We start from the raw sequence: 13009 nt of genomic DNA, 5'->3' as shown, positions 1-13009 counted from the left end.
GTGAAAGTGTGCACTGACGATGTGGTTGTGTGTGTGTGTGTGTGTGTGTGTGGTTGTGTGTGCTTGTGGTTCTGTGTGCTTGTGGTTGTGTGTGCTTGTGGTTGTGTGTGCGAGTGGTTGTGTGCGAGTGGTTGTGTGCGAGTGGTTGTGTGCGAGTGGTTGTGTGCGAGTGGGTGTGTGCGAGTGGGTGTGTGCGAGTGGTTGTGTGCGAGTGGTTGTGTGCGAGTGGTTGTGTGCGAGTGGTTGTGTGCGAGTGGTTGTGTGCGAGTGGTTGTGTGCGAGTGGTTGTGTGCGAGTGGTTGTGTGTGCGAGTGGTTGTGTGTGCGAGTGGTTGTGTGTGTGAGTGGTTGTGTGTGTGAGTGGTTGTGTGTGTGAGTGGTTGTGTGTGTGAGTGGTTGTGTGTGTGAGTGGTTGTGTGTGTGAGTGGTTGTGTGTGTGAGTGGTTGTGTGTGCGAGTGGTTGTGTGTGCGAGGTTATGGTTGTGTGTGTGTGGTTATGGTTGTGTGTGTGTGTGGTTATGGTTGTGTGTGTGTGTGGTTATGGTTGTGTGTGTGTGTGGTTATGGTTGTGTGTGTGTGTGGTTATGGTTGTGTGTGTGTGTGGTTATGGTTGTGTGTGTGTGTGGTTATGGTTGTGTGTGTGTGTGGTTATGGTTGTGTGTGTGTGTGGTTATGGTTGTGTGTGTGTGTGGTTATGGTTGTGTGTGTGTGTGGTTATGGTTGTGTGTGTGTGAGTGGTTGTGTGTGTGTGAGTGGTTGTGTGTGTGTGAGTTTTTGTGTGTGTGTGAGTTTTTGTGTGTGTGTTTGTGTTTATGTGGGTGGTTGTGTGTGTGTGTGGTTGTGTTTATGTGGGTAGTTGTGTGTGTGTGTGTGGTTATGGTTGTGTGTGTGTGTGGTTATGGTTGTGTGTGTGTGTGGTTATGGTTGTGTGTGTGTGGTTATGGTTGTGTGTGTGTGTGGTTATGGTTGTGTGTGTGTGTGGTTATGGTTGTGTGTGTGTGTGTGTGGTTATGGTTGTGTGTGTGTGTGTGGTTATGGTTGTGTGTGTGTGGTTATGGTTGTGTGTGTGTGTGTGGTTATGGTTGTGTGTGTGTGTGGTTATGGTTGTGTGTGTGTGTGGTTATGGTTGTGTGTGTGTGTGTGGTTATGGTTGTGTGTGTGTGTGGTTATGGTTGTGTGTGTGTGTGGTTATGGTTGTGTGTGTGTGGTTATGGTTGTGTGTGTGGTGTGCAAACTTTCTGTGGGAATGCCAGCAGCAAACACAAGACACTACGTGTGAAGGGGGGTACAAGCGAGTAAAACAAGGAGGCGGGCTCCTCACAACTCCACGGAAGGCGCTGCCTTTAAGAATGCAGATTCTGCAATGACGCCGCAGACAAGCAGCATTGATTTTGGGAAGCCGAAATGTGAGAGAATGTGATGGGGGAGGGCCATTAAAGGAAGGGAGCGGGGAGAGGTGCCTGTGAGAACTCGCTGCAGAGATCAAAGGAAGGGTGGGAGGGACATTGGCGAGCTAGCATATGGGGGTGAGGGGGTGTGAGCTGAATGCGTGTGGCAGCAGAGGTGGAGCGTGCGCACTAAGTGTCTGGTGGCAAATGGAAGCTGTGCACAATGCGCTTGGTTGTACTCACATGCACTGTACCCGATCCGCACTTTGGGTACACTTTTGAAAGTTCTTACTTTAATCTCGCCAAAGCATCCCTAACGGGCTGGCTTCAGCGAGACCTAAAAAGCATCCCTAACGGGATGGCTTCAGCGAGACCTAAATATTAGTTAATGGGTTTATTACTTACCTTGTGGACAATGAAAATGAACCCCCACCCCCACAAATGACTGGGACTAAAGTCCTGGGTATGCTTTTTGAAGATGATACACTTCTATTTTCCAAAATTTCAAGAGGCCTGAGCTCCCTTCTGGGGAAATTTAGTATCTTTAGCAAGGACCATGGCCTTCAAATAAATAATAGCTAAACTAAATATATAGTCTTTACCCATCGAAAAAAGTCTAGGGGTGTGTGGTCCTAGACTGGGTAAGTCTAGATCTGGTTCTTGAATTTGATTATCTAGGGGTGAGATTGAATGACTCCCACAAATAGCCTGCCCAGATTGGGAAACTTACAATGATCTTGAAGCATAGAACTACTTTATTGTTAAATTTGCTAGTAAGGCCCCATTGTATCCTGTATCACCAGTATTGGAAATATTCAAGGCCCAAGCATGTGGGACAACATTATATGGGCATGACCTGTGAAGTTATTCTAACCTCGACCTGCTAGTGAGAGGTGAAAACTTTTTATTAAAACCCTATTGAGACTGCTTAAAGTGCTCAGCTTTTACCGTCTAGGTTTCATTTAAACCGGAGATAAATTTCAGATATAGCCTCCTGAAAACCTGTCCTTTATTGGATTAAATTGTGGACAACTGAGGATCTGGCCCTATATAGAGATTGTCTTAATGAGATACTGACAAATCAGCGGGCACTAACAATCCCTTGAATTGGCTGAATAATGGCTCTGTCCTGCATCAATGCCGGCAAATGCCAGGGAAACAGTTAAAGTAGGCTACTGGGAAGTTGTTACTAGTACAATAATTTAGTTAGTTCCTGCTGGTAGCCTTACAGATGAATTTCTGTCTTTTAAATGCAGTCCAGATTTTTAAAGATTTTTTGAATTATGCTAATAGTCCATTGCTGAGAACTTTGTTTATTAAATTTAGGCTTGGGCTTTTGCTATTAGCTTCTTTTACACACTCCTGGAACAAAAAAATAAATCCTCAAATCTTTTCCCCATGGGCTGCCCCATGGTTGAAAGTGAGGAACATTTATTATTCTTTTACTGTGCTTATAAAAAGCAACATAAATGCTGGATAGGCCCTCTTTGTCGGCTTCTTGGGCTCACTTACTGGCCTAACTCCCTAAGAATATGCAAGTCAGATAATAGGACCTGTATAGTATATTAGATTTCCAACGATCTGCACTGGAAATGCCATATTAGGGCAAGAATTGTTGGGAGAAATGCATTATTATAATTACACCTATTAATGTTTTATTGTCTTACAATGTTATTCTTGTAACTACTGCAGTGTAGAATTTTACGTAACTCAAAAAGCACATGCTAGTGTCTACTTACACTAGCATGTGCTTTTTGAGTTACTCCAACCCAGAGGTCTTCAAACCTTTTGCTCTGAGCCCCCACCCCCCAACCAAAATGTTTTGAAGTTGGGACTTCCCTCCAAAACTATATATTTGATAGAGACATCTAGCTGCAGATTCCTTAACTTTGAATTCTCCCCAGGCTGGATCCATAAAGTTTTCAGCAGTACCTCTGCGTGCCCGGGGATGGCGTCGTACGGCTCCGCAGGAACGTCCTCTCTGGATGTGATGTCAGTGGAGCCATATAAGTCCCCTCCGGCACGCCAACGTCAGTTTCTTCTTTTCCGCACTGCAACGCGGATCCACAGAGAAGCCGTACCACTGGCTGTTTTTTGGACGAATGTCATCAGGAAACAGTGTGCCTTCTGCCCTCTAGGTTTAAATCATGTGGGTCCTGTGTTGAAGGCGCTGCGGGAGCGGCGCATGAAGCCTCTGATGGCATGATTGTCGCAGACTTCCAGCTCCACATGACATCTGTCTTCTTCCCGGTCCACAGGTCGTTCCCTGGAGCGTCGACCTTCAGGCCGTGATAAACGACGATGGTCCCAGTCTCCAGCGACGTCTCACAGTAAGCGGTATCGCAAGAGATCGAAACCCCGGTCTTCTATGACCTCTTCGACTCGCGATGCGAATTGCTGGGAAGTCTCATGATCTAGTGGTGGGACTCTGAGTTGGGTGAGGCAAGCCAGTTAGATTTATCACCTGCTTCCTCCCTTTTGTCGCCCCTGGCGTTGCCTGGGAAATCAGTTCCTCATTAGCGGAGGTTTTGAAAAGAGTGGCTGATGTTTTCATCTCACTCTGCTCACTGTGGAGAAGGCTTGGGATCCTCTGATGGAGGTCCTTCATCCTGCCCAGTCGGGGGTTGAACCATTACTTTCCTTTTGCTAAGCACTAACTGACATTCTGCTTGGGGCATGGGCAAGACCTCACTGCGGGATACTGGTAGACCGTACTATCACCCACACTTATCGCCCTGCCCTGGGGATCCAGCTTGTCTTGTTAAGTAACTGACCCACCACAGTTTCGTGCTCCAGACTATCACGAGGAGAATATTCCCCCAGTGATAAGGAGTCCAGGAGGCAGCGCAGCGTTACATTCCACTAACACTATTTGCATCCTCTGGTGTTTACTCCACACATTGTGGGATTCTCTAGGCCAGTTTTTACCCTTGTCCCTCGGGGCTAATAGAAGAGTTTTACAGCAGTTGATGGTGGATGACCCCAGGCTGCCAAATTGCTCATTCGCTCTGGAATGGACTCTACAGACAACATTGTCCGAGCTATGGCATCGACTGTGGCTCTACGCCGACATGCATGCCTTAGGACGTCTGGGTTTTCAGAGGCTGTCCAGTCCGTATTGCTTGATTTGCCATTTGATGGTGATCACCTTTTTGAGGCCCAAGCTGATGCGGCCCTACACAGGTTTAGGCTTGGTCGAACAGACTCTTAGTCTGTCTTTAATTACTTTGTCTTTTTCCCTCCCCACTCTGGTTGTACGTCTTTGGCCCTTTTATGATTGGTGAGCAAAGTTCCTCCATTTGTGACAGTTTTGTATACAGTCTTTAGTTGGAGTGCTGAAGTATTAAGCACAACTTGTTACAATTACCAGTTAATGTTAACTGGGTAGTGGTCTATAGGGATGGGAGGTCTAACGATGTTATATACATTAGTAATGCAATGGAAGTAACCTATGAGAACTTTTATGTGAAAATAGGCATTGAAGGAGTATGTGCACTCTAAGCCCATCTGTGGGCACAATTTTATTGAGCAGCATTATGAATGTATGTATGAGCTTTATGAAACCATATGAAATAGGCTCAATGTATGTATTATTGCATTTGAATTACGAATACTGTGGGCATTGATGAAATGTTCTAAACACAATTAATTATGCATGTTCTAAGATGGTGATATAATTCTCTGAGAGCTTGTCCCTTCTTGCTGTTAACCCATGTCGGGATACAGGAAGTTAAGACATAAATGCTGGCCGTTTCCAGCGCGCCTGATTACCACAGATAAAGGCGTCAGCCGAAACGCGTCTGGTTGCTGTGAGTCCGTGAATAAACTTTTGGACTCGCCTCTGTTAGTGCTCTTCTTTTGCGTTCAAAGAAATGCGAGGTTGGGAGTGTGCATGCTAGCGGGTACACCACCCGCGTAAGAGCACCTGTTTGTGAGTGCCCAGAGGAGGTGGAAAACGATGGAGCTGCGATATCTATATCAATCAGGTTTATAAGTGTTATTAGTACTTTCAATCAAATCTTGTTTTGAATCACACTTTGTATTGGCTTGTTGACGACAAGGGCTCATCTTTATATAGATATCATTCTTTATTTAGTACCAATATTTCTGATACTATTGGTAAGAAGCATTGTCTTGGTGTCAGGCAATCTTGCCTCTTTTATGGTGTTTGCCATTTAAATCTTGCAGATTGGTGTGGAAAAAAATATAAAGTTTGTTGGCCTGATTTTCTGTTCTAGTTAACTGGTAGGTATACAGACTATATATGACCTTTTGTGTACATGGTTCATACGTTTAGTTTAGAGAAAAAAAATGGAAAAGAAAAATGTTTAGTCAAAGATGCGGTTGATTCTCTTTTCTCGTTTGCCTTGGGGTTTGAGCGTATTCAGAGCTCGAGATAGTATTCAGTCTATTGCACTATGGCACTGAAGGCTGTATGAGGCAAGCTTTATACGTTCTACTGGCAGTAGTTTTTGGCCTGTTAAATTCTGTGAATTACTGGGTCATTTGAAGTATCTGGTGATGCATTTATGATCAAACATATTGTTCTATCTATACGTGCTTCTTGTGGCAAGATGTTATGCAATCAGTGTGTAGGTTTTTTTTGTTGAATTTTTTTTTATTGACAACACAAGCCGAGACAAAAAACAAGGAGATTCTTTTCTCTCATATAAGAACAGAGAAACAGAACAAGAAAATTTATCAAGACATTGATAGTCACACATCATTGAGTCTCCATTTAACATAAATCATAAACCAGAAATAATAAAACATAGATATCTATTTTTTTCCTTGATCTAATTCCTCTTATGTTTGCTAGTGAAGATTCCATAGTATGAATTTCGTTGACCAATACCCACCATTCCATTAAATGTGGTGGCTTTAAAGATATCCATGCTCTAGCTATCACTAATCTCGCACAAGATATTAAAATAATTGACAGATCTTAAAATGTTATGTGAGTGCATGCCCAATAGCACCATCGCTGCTGATAAAGAATTACAGATCACTTGTTTTTGATTTAAAATATTTTCAATTCTGGACCAGTACCAGTGTGTAGGTTTAATATGAATATTCTTTTGTCCAATTTGAGTTAAGTTTTTTATACCAAGGAGGTATTGTCGGTCATCGTTCCCATGGGGAAATGAGTTCTGAAAGTCCTGTTTTGGGATTTTATCAGGGCAGATCGTTTTATAGTTAATGTTATCATGAACAATACAGATTATAGGACTTTTGTTATGCTGTTGACCTTTTTAGGTCTTGTGGCGTTGAACAGCGCGAAGCGCTGTCGCGCCAGAGATCTATTGTTACTGAGTCTGCTTCCCAGGAGACCGCACCTGGCCGCGCGCATTTCCTCTCCAAGGAGGCGATTTGAGCGGGCCACGCCCACGTGAACGCGCTCGCTGTGGCCAGCTGCTGTCTCCTGGGAAGCTCCAACACGACACACGCATGCGCATACACAGAGACACACACACGAGCGCCCATGCACGCACGCACACATACATACAGAGCCCCCCCGTCTGACCCATACACGCGCGCACACACACACACGAGTGCACCGAGCCCCCCCCCGCCGTTGCACACATACACACACACACACACACACACGTGCACCGAGCCCCCTCCGCCGTCGCACACATACATACACGCGCGCACACACACACGAGTGCACCAAGACCCCCTCCCCCCACTAAGTTGTCCGGTCCTGTTCTCTTCCGTGCAGTCCTTGGATTCCGTCAGTTTCTCCTCTCGTTGCCCGCTGCCCGTCTCTGCCGGTCTGTGATCCCACGCTGCTCCACTCTCATATTCCTTCTCCTAACGTCTGCCGGAAGGGAGCTCTTAGGGGAGGGGCGGTCCTTTCAAGTCCGGCTCGGCGAGGGCTGCAATGTTCTCTATCGGCGGAATACGGCCCCAGCTGTCCGCCATGTTGAAATCCCGTGTCTCCTCACAGACCTCTTTTGGAAAGCCAAATACCCATTTACTGGCTGATTTGTACAAAATATCGGCGCTGCAATGCTTAATTTGATCCGGTGTTTGCCGGTGGGGTCACCGACACTCATTTTTGGGGCTCGGCACATTTTTTTTCTCCTCAGCAGTAATCAACGAGGGGGGAAACACACTGCAGAAAGAAGGAAGGGCAAGTCGGAAAACCCGTTGCAACGGGAGAAAGTAGGGACCCGCAAGAGAGAGAACGCGGAAGGAACTGTCTGGTAGTCAGGTGAACAAACAGGAGGAGGTCCATTCAATAGCATTTGGCGCGCGGACATTTAGACGCACCGACTGCACCGGTACTATTTTACAAATTAAGCGCTGTAACTGCCTGAAGGCATGGGCAGTGCCAGTCTTTCTAACTGGATTCGGTGTCTCCACCACAGAGTTCGAGGCTCATTTTTGGGCCCCGGGTTTACCCCCGTGATGCCCTCCTCTCTCGCCCAGTGCCCCCTCGCCCCCGGGCATGATCACAGGCCTTCAGACCTCACCCCAGATGGCGGCCATGTGCATCTGGGGTGAGGCATCTTTTCATTAGACAATCTCCTGCCCCTGGGCAAAGGATTATGCCACAGTACACATTTCGAAAGCCTTTACCCAGATAGACACCACAGCCCAGTCTACAAACCTCTCATTATGCCTTAAATAGACATAGCCACTCTCCATGATGTTATTTGTTGGCTTTATGGGGTTAAAGTTGAACACACACTACAAATGTCTGTTTACACACCCTCTGTTGAATTCTTGTCCTCCGAACTCTTGAGGATATAAACTGTGTGTTGTTTGTAATTCGCTTCCATCATTTCTTGCGCTGGTAAGTGGGGTTTAGGGACCTAGCTCATCTGACCCTATATAAATGTTGATATTAGTAGTTAGTATTAAATCACAAGCACGCACTCTTCTACATTTGCTCAGCTGTAACATATATTTCTGCTAATTTATCTGCCAGGTCCCAATCCATGTTCCATTATATGCATTCATACCTTGGTACTGATTTTGTTCTACAGCATTATTGACATCTGAGTCCATGTAGGCTGTTTATAACTTGTGTTTTTAGGTCTCGTGGCGTTAACCGCGCGAAAGCGCGGTCTCGCCAGAGACCTATAGTCAGCGATGCAGCTTTCCAGGAGACAGGACCTGGCCACGCGCATGACGATCGGAGCGGGCCACGCGCTCGCGAACGCGCTCGCTGTAGCCATCTCCTGTCTCCTGGGAAGCTCCAACACACACGCATGCGCACAAACAGAGACACACACACGAGCGCCCATGCACGCACACATACAGAGACACACACCCCCCGTCGCACACATACACACACGCGCGCGCACACACACGCACAAGTGCACACACACACACACACACACGAGTGCACCGAGCCCCCCCCCGCTGTCGCACACATACCGCCAGTGCCGCTCCGCGCTCCCCTGTCAGATCCCGAGCGCAGCCGCCGCTATGTCCCGTCAGAGCACCCTCTTCAACTTCTTCACCAAATCCCTTCCGCCGCCCGGCCGCAGCAGCTCCTCTCCCACCGAGGCCTCTCTCCACCGGCCAGGTCAAGCGGGAGGGAGCTCAACAACACCGCCACAAGCACGGGAAGAGGCCCGGGGCGGCCGTGAGCAGGGGGGATGCTGGAGGGAAGGCGGCACGACCTTCCACACCCAGGTAACCGCGCCTTCCTGCACCACGCCCCCGGCCTTCTGTGCACACTGCAGCCCCACGCAACTGCCCCCACCTGTAGCAGTGTGACCCGCGCCCCATTTAGCGCCCACTCACACAGCACCAGGATCTAGGCGCTTGCCACTATGGCTGGGCCAGCACCGCCCACTGCGCTCACTTCCTTGGGTATAGAAAAACCAGGTTACAAAGCAAAATGTGTTTTACTATAGCATAGAATAACAACAACCCTTAGAAAACAACGTTTCACAGTCACAATAGACAATATAGCCTAACGTACCTTGCAAGGACAATAAAAGGAGAAGGAGCTCGAATGCAATACATTAATTTCATTCCTCCTCACCCCCCCGCGGTCAGTTGTAATAGCGTTCCCGATACTTCCATCTACCAGCCTGGCCAATGTAGGTGGGACTGGCGAAATATAGCCCCTATCTGGCCAGTTGGCTATTCTACCGCAGAAGCGGACCTTTTGATTTCAAGTGCATGAATGGAAAACTCACGTAGTGGTGCTTTGCAAGGTTGGACTGAAATAATAAAGGCTAGCAGGAAGGGACTTAAAACAGATGCGTCGCCGCAGGGTGTGCGGGTTCATCTCCGGCGAAGACTAGTTTATAAGAGATGGGGGGACTCTGTGGGACCCTAATCACATTCACCAGGGTGATATGGTGCTCCTGTTGGGATCTCAGAGGCACGACTTCTTCATACTTTTTTAATATAAGGAAAAAAGTTCACCCTACTTTCTGTGAGCCCGTGCCTGAGGTGCATCATCAGAGCTGTGTGAATAATAACAGCTGGGAGCCCAGTGCCTGAGGTGCATCATCAGAGCTGTGTGAATAATAACTGCCAGCAGCCCCGTGCTGAGGTGCATCATCAGTGCTGTGTAAATAATAACTGCGTCAGCCCAGTGCTCAGGTGCATCATCAGAGCTGTGTGAATAATAACTGTCAGCCCCGTGCTCAGGTGCATCATCAGAGCTGTGTGAATAATAACAGCTGTGAGCCCGTGTCTGAGGTGCATCATCAGAGCTGTGTGACTAATAACTGCTTCAGCCCCGTGCATGAGGTGCATCATCAGAGCTGTGTGAATAATAACCGCTGTGAGCAACAGCATACTCTTGCACACACTCTCACTGCTCACCAATTCAAAGTTTGCTAAAACTTTTATGCAACGCATTTTCATACACAATGCCAATAACTCAAACTTTAATGCTGCGAGACCTATTGCATTGTAAATGCTTGTTGGTCTTTGAGTTTTCTTTTCCCTTTGGGGGACAAGGGTTAATGTCTGTCCTCTGACAGGATTTTTCAGGGGTTCCGCCTCCCGCTTTATTCCTTTAAGAGCCAATTCTCTCCGACCGGTAAGGTAGTTTTTATCTTGTATGTTCTGTGACACTGATCATGGATTCTGTTGCGAACCAAGCCCTTGATCAGCTATTCCTATGTACAATTTGACCGGTTAGTTCACTTATAGAACTTTCATAGGATTAGCTCACAAACCCCCCTCCATTGGGGTATAGCTAATGGTATTTATTTCAAAGTTAAGGAATCTGCGGCTAGATGTCTCTATCAGATGTAAAAGTTACTTACCTTCGGTAATCCTATATCTGGTAGAGACACAATCTAGCCGTAGATTGTTTAACGCCCTGCCCATCCTCCCCGCTCTGCGAATGATTCTTGAGGTAAGGGTTTTACCCTTTCAGTACTGGGTTTATAAACCAGTGACCCCTATCTCAATCTATATTGGGGTTCAAGAAGCTGCTTGGCCTGCCACTAAGCTTTTGCCTTGGAGGTTGCAATACTGTCCATTTTTGAGTTTGTATGGTTGGTAAAAATGGGTGTGTGTTTCTCTTGCTCTCTGGTTGACACACCAGTGAGCAGTATAAACTGGTTTGTTCTTTCTATGAAAGACTTCTTAGTAATGTCATACTTTGACGTTGATACTGTCAATATATCAGGTGTTGGCAAAAATTAACGCACAGCTTAGTGTTGTGTTGTAGGTCTTATTGGACTGTTGCCATGCCATTCATGGCCATTGAAGTATGAATCATAGAGGATTCGGTCTCTTCCCTCTTATGGGGGTTATTCACCAGGGTGTAGAGGTTCATGTAGCCCTGGGTTAAGTTGTTTTTATTGGGGCTTTTCTCTCCAAACCATGTCTGGTATTTTCATACCATTTGAGGTTTAATTTTCTATAGATGCTTTTAAAAGACTTTTGATGTTCTTTTGGCACACTGTTTCCACAACCAGTTTCTTAGTGGTTCCACGTTCTGGCGTGGAAAGTTTAACAAAGAATCTGACGTACGGGCGCCGAAGCGGACTTGTATGGCTCCACTGACGTCACATCTGGAGACTACGCACTGCGAAGCCGTATGATGCCGTCCCCACGGCGCGCAGTGGTACTGCTGAAATAGTGTAAGATCCAGCCCGGCGCCTGGGGAGAGTTCAAAGCTAAGGAATCTGCGGCTCGACGGTGTCGCTCCCAGATATAGCGTTACCGAAGGCAAGTAACTTTTACGGCAAGTATTGAGGGAGGATGAGGGATGATCACAGATGGCGGGCATCATGAGATTATTTATGGGGTGCTTTTCTGCAGCTTGTAATTCACGCTAAATGTGAGCTTCTAAAAAAGCAACAGCATCCAACTAGAACAGGATTGATAAAAAACATTGCTGCCCATAATTGGAGTGCTGTGGGCCCCAATGCACTTAACCTGCTGCACTAATGATGGCTGTAGTCCTGAGAAGCATGCTATCACCTCTTCGTTCACTCCTTCGCCACCATGTCTGACCACTTCAATCTCGAAACAAGTCTGGTCTCTTTCTGAAAGAAAATGATCTACTGCATGTTTCCCCCTTTTTTCTGCCAAGGGTTCCATCTGCCCTAATGCTAGCAAGTAAAATGAGCCCCCATGCCCACTTTGAATTGCCAAAGATTCATAATTATGATGCAGTGAGCACCTGGACAAGTGTCACTGCACTTGTTTACCTAATGATAGGTACTGCCTGGCTATCGCCTCTGACGTTTGGTGACAAACATGGACTCGCATCATCCCTCTTATCATCCTTCTCCCTCTCTGATGCCCCGGTCAAGGTCTTCTCTGCTTCATTTCCCCCACTCCCGTCTTCGCTGCTTCATTTTCCCCCCTCCCTTGGGTCATTGTTTCAAGGCTCAAAGAAACACTGGCACATGAAGTATGCTCTGCTGTACCATGATACCTATAGCTCTATGAAGCAGGCTGTCTACTCTGCCCACTAAACAGGGCCATTACTTCTAAACCAGATGCCCCAAGCAGTCTTTCTGCTTCTTTGTGTGAAAAAACAGCAAATAAAGCACATTTAATCTCTCCACCCAACCACATACCGAACATCAAAGAATGGTGTGCTGATCTAGTAGCCTTGAAATGTACCTCACATATCATGACCTCAGCCAAAACTCTAGGAATTATCCTGGACAACCCCTTCTCTATGCAGAATCACATCAGCGCCGCCACCAGCGGTGCCAACTATCAACTGCAGGTACTAAGGAAATTAAAACCGTGTAAATGTAAATGTACAGGAATTTATATAGCGCAAATCACCGAGCGGTTTCTAAGCGCTTGCTTAGGGAACCCGTCCTGGTATTCCCCTGTGAGATAACCCCGGCAGGGTATCCGCAAGGTGAAAGCCAGGCATCCCGCCGCGAGGGGCCGTTGTGGAGATTAAGCAAGCTATTGCCCAGAGTCGCAGAGTGTGAACCCGTGAATCGAGTAGGCACCGGAGCGAGAATTGTCGAGTCCATGGACATTTTAGGACTCAAGACCCCGCCGAGCCGGGAATTGAACCCTGGTCCCGGGCTGACCTCTGCTTCCAGGTCTGCCTCCTCTAACCAGTGAGCCACACTTCTCCACTGCATTCATTCATTCAGACTGCAGATCTCAAGACAACAGTTCAGGTGCAAGTGATCTCCAAACTAGATTACAGTA

General features: G+C 46.9%; 1 protein-coding gene across 3 annotated transcripts in view; it reads left to right on the top strand.

Moving 5' to 3' along the window:
• LOC144783784 (uncharacterized) overlaps positions 1–13009 on the top strand; it is a 528515-nt gene that overhangs the window by 116855 nt on the left and 398651 nt on the right. The window lies entirely within an intron of this gene.

This window comes from Lissotriton helveticus, chromosome 10, assembly GCF_964261635.1.
Source record: "Lissotriton helveticus chromosome 10, aLisHel1.1, whole genome shotgun sequence".
NCBI lineage: Eukaryota > Metazoa > Chordata > Amphibia > Caudata > Salamandridae > Lissotriton > Lissotriton helveticus.
The sequence above is the reverse complement of the archived record's forward strand: the minus strand, read 5'-3'. Positions and strand labels throughout refer to the sequence as shown.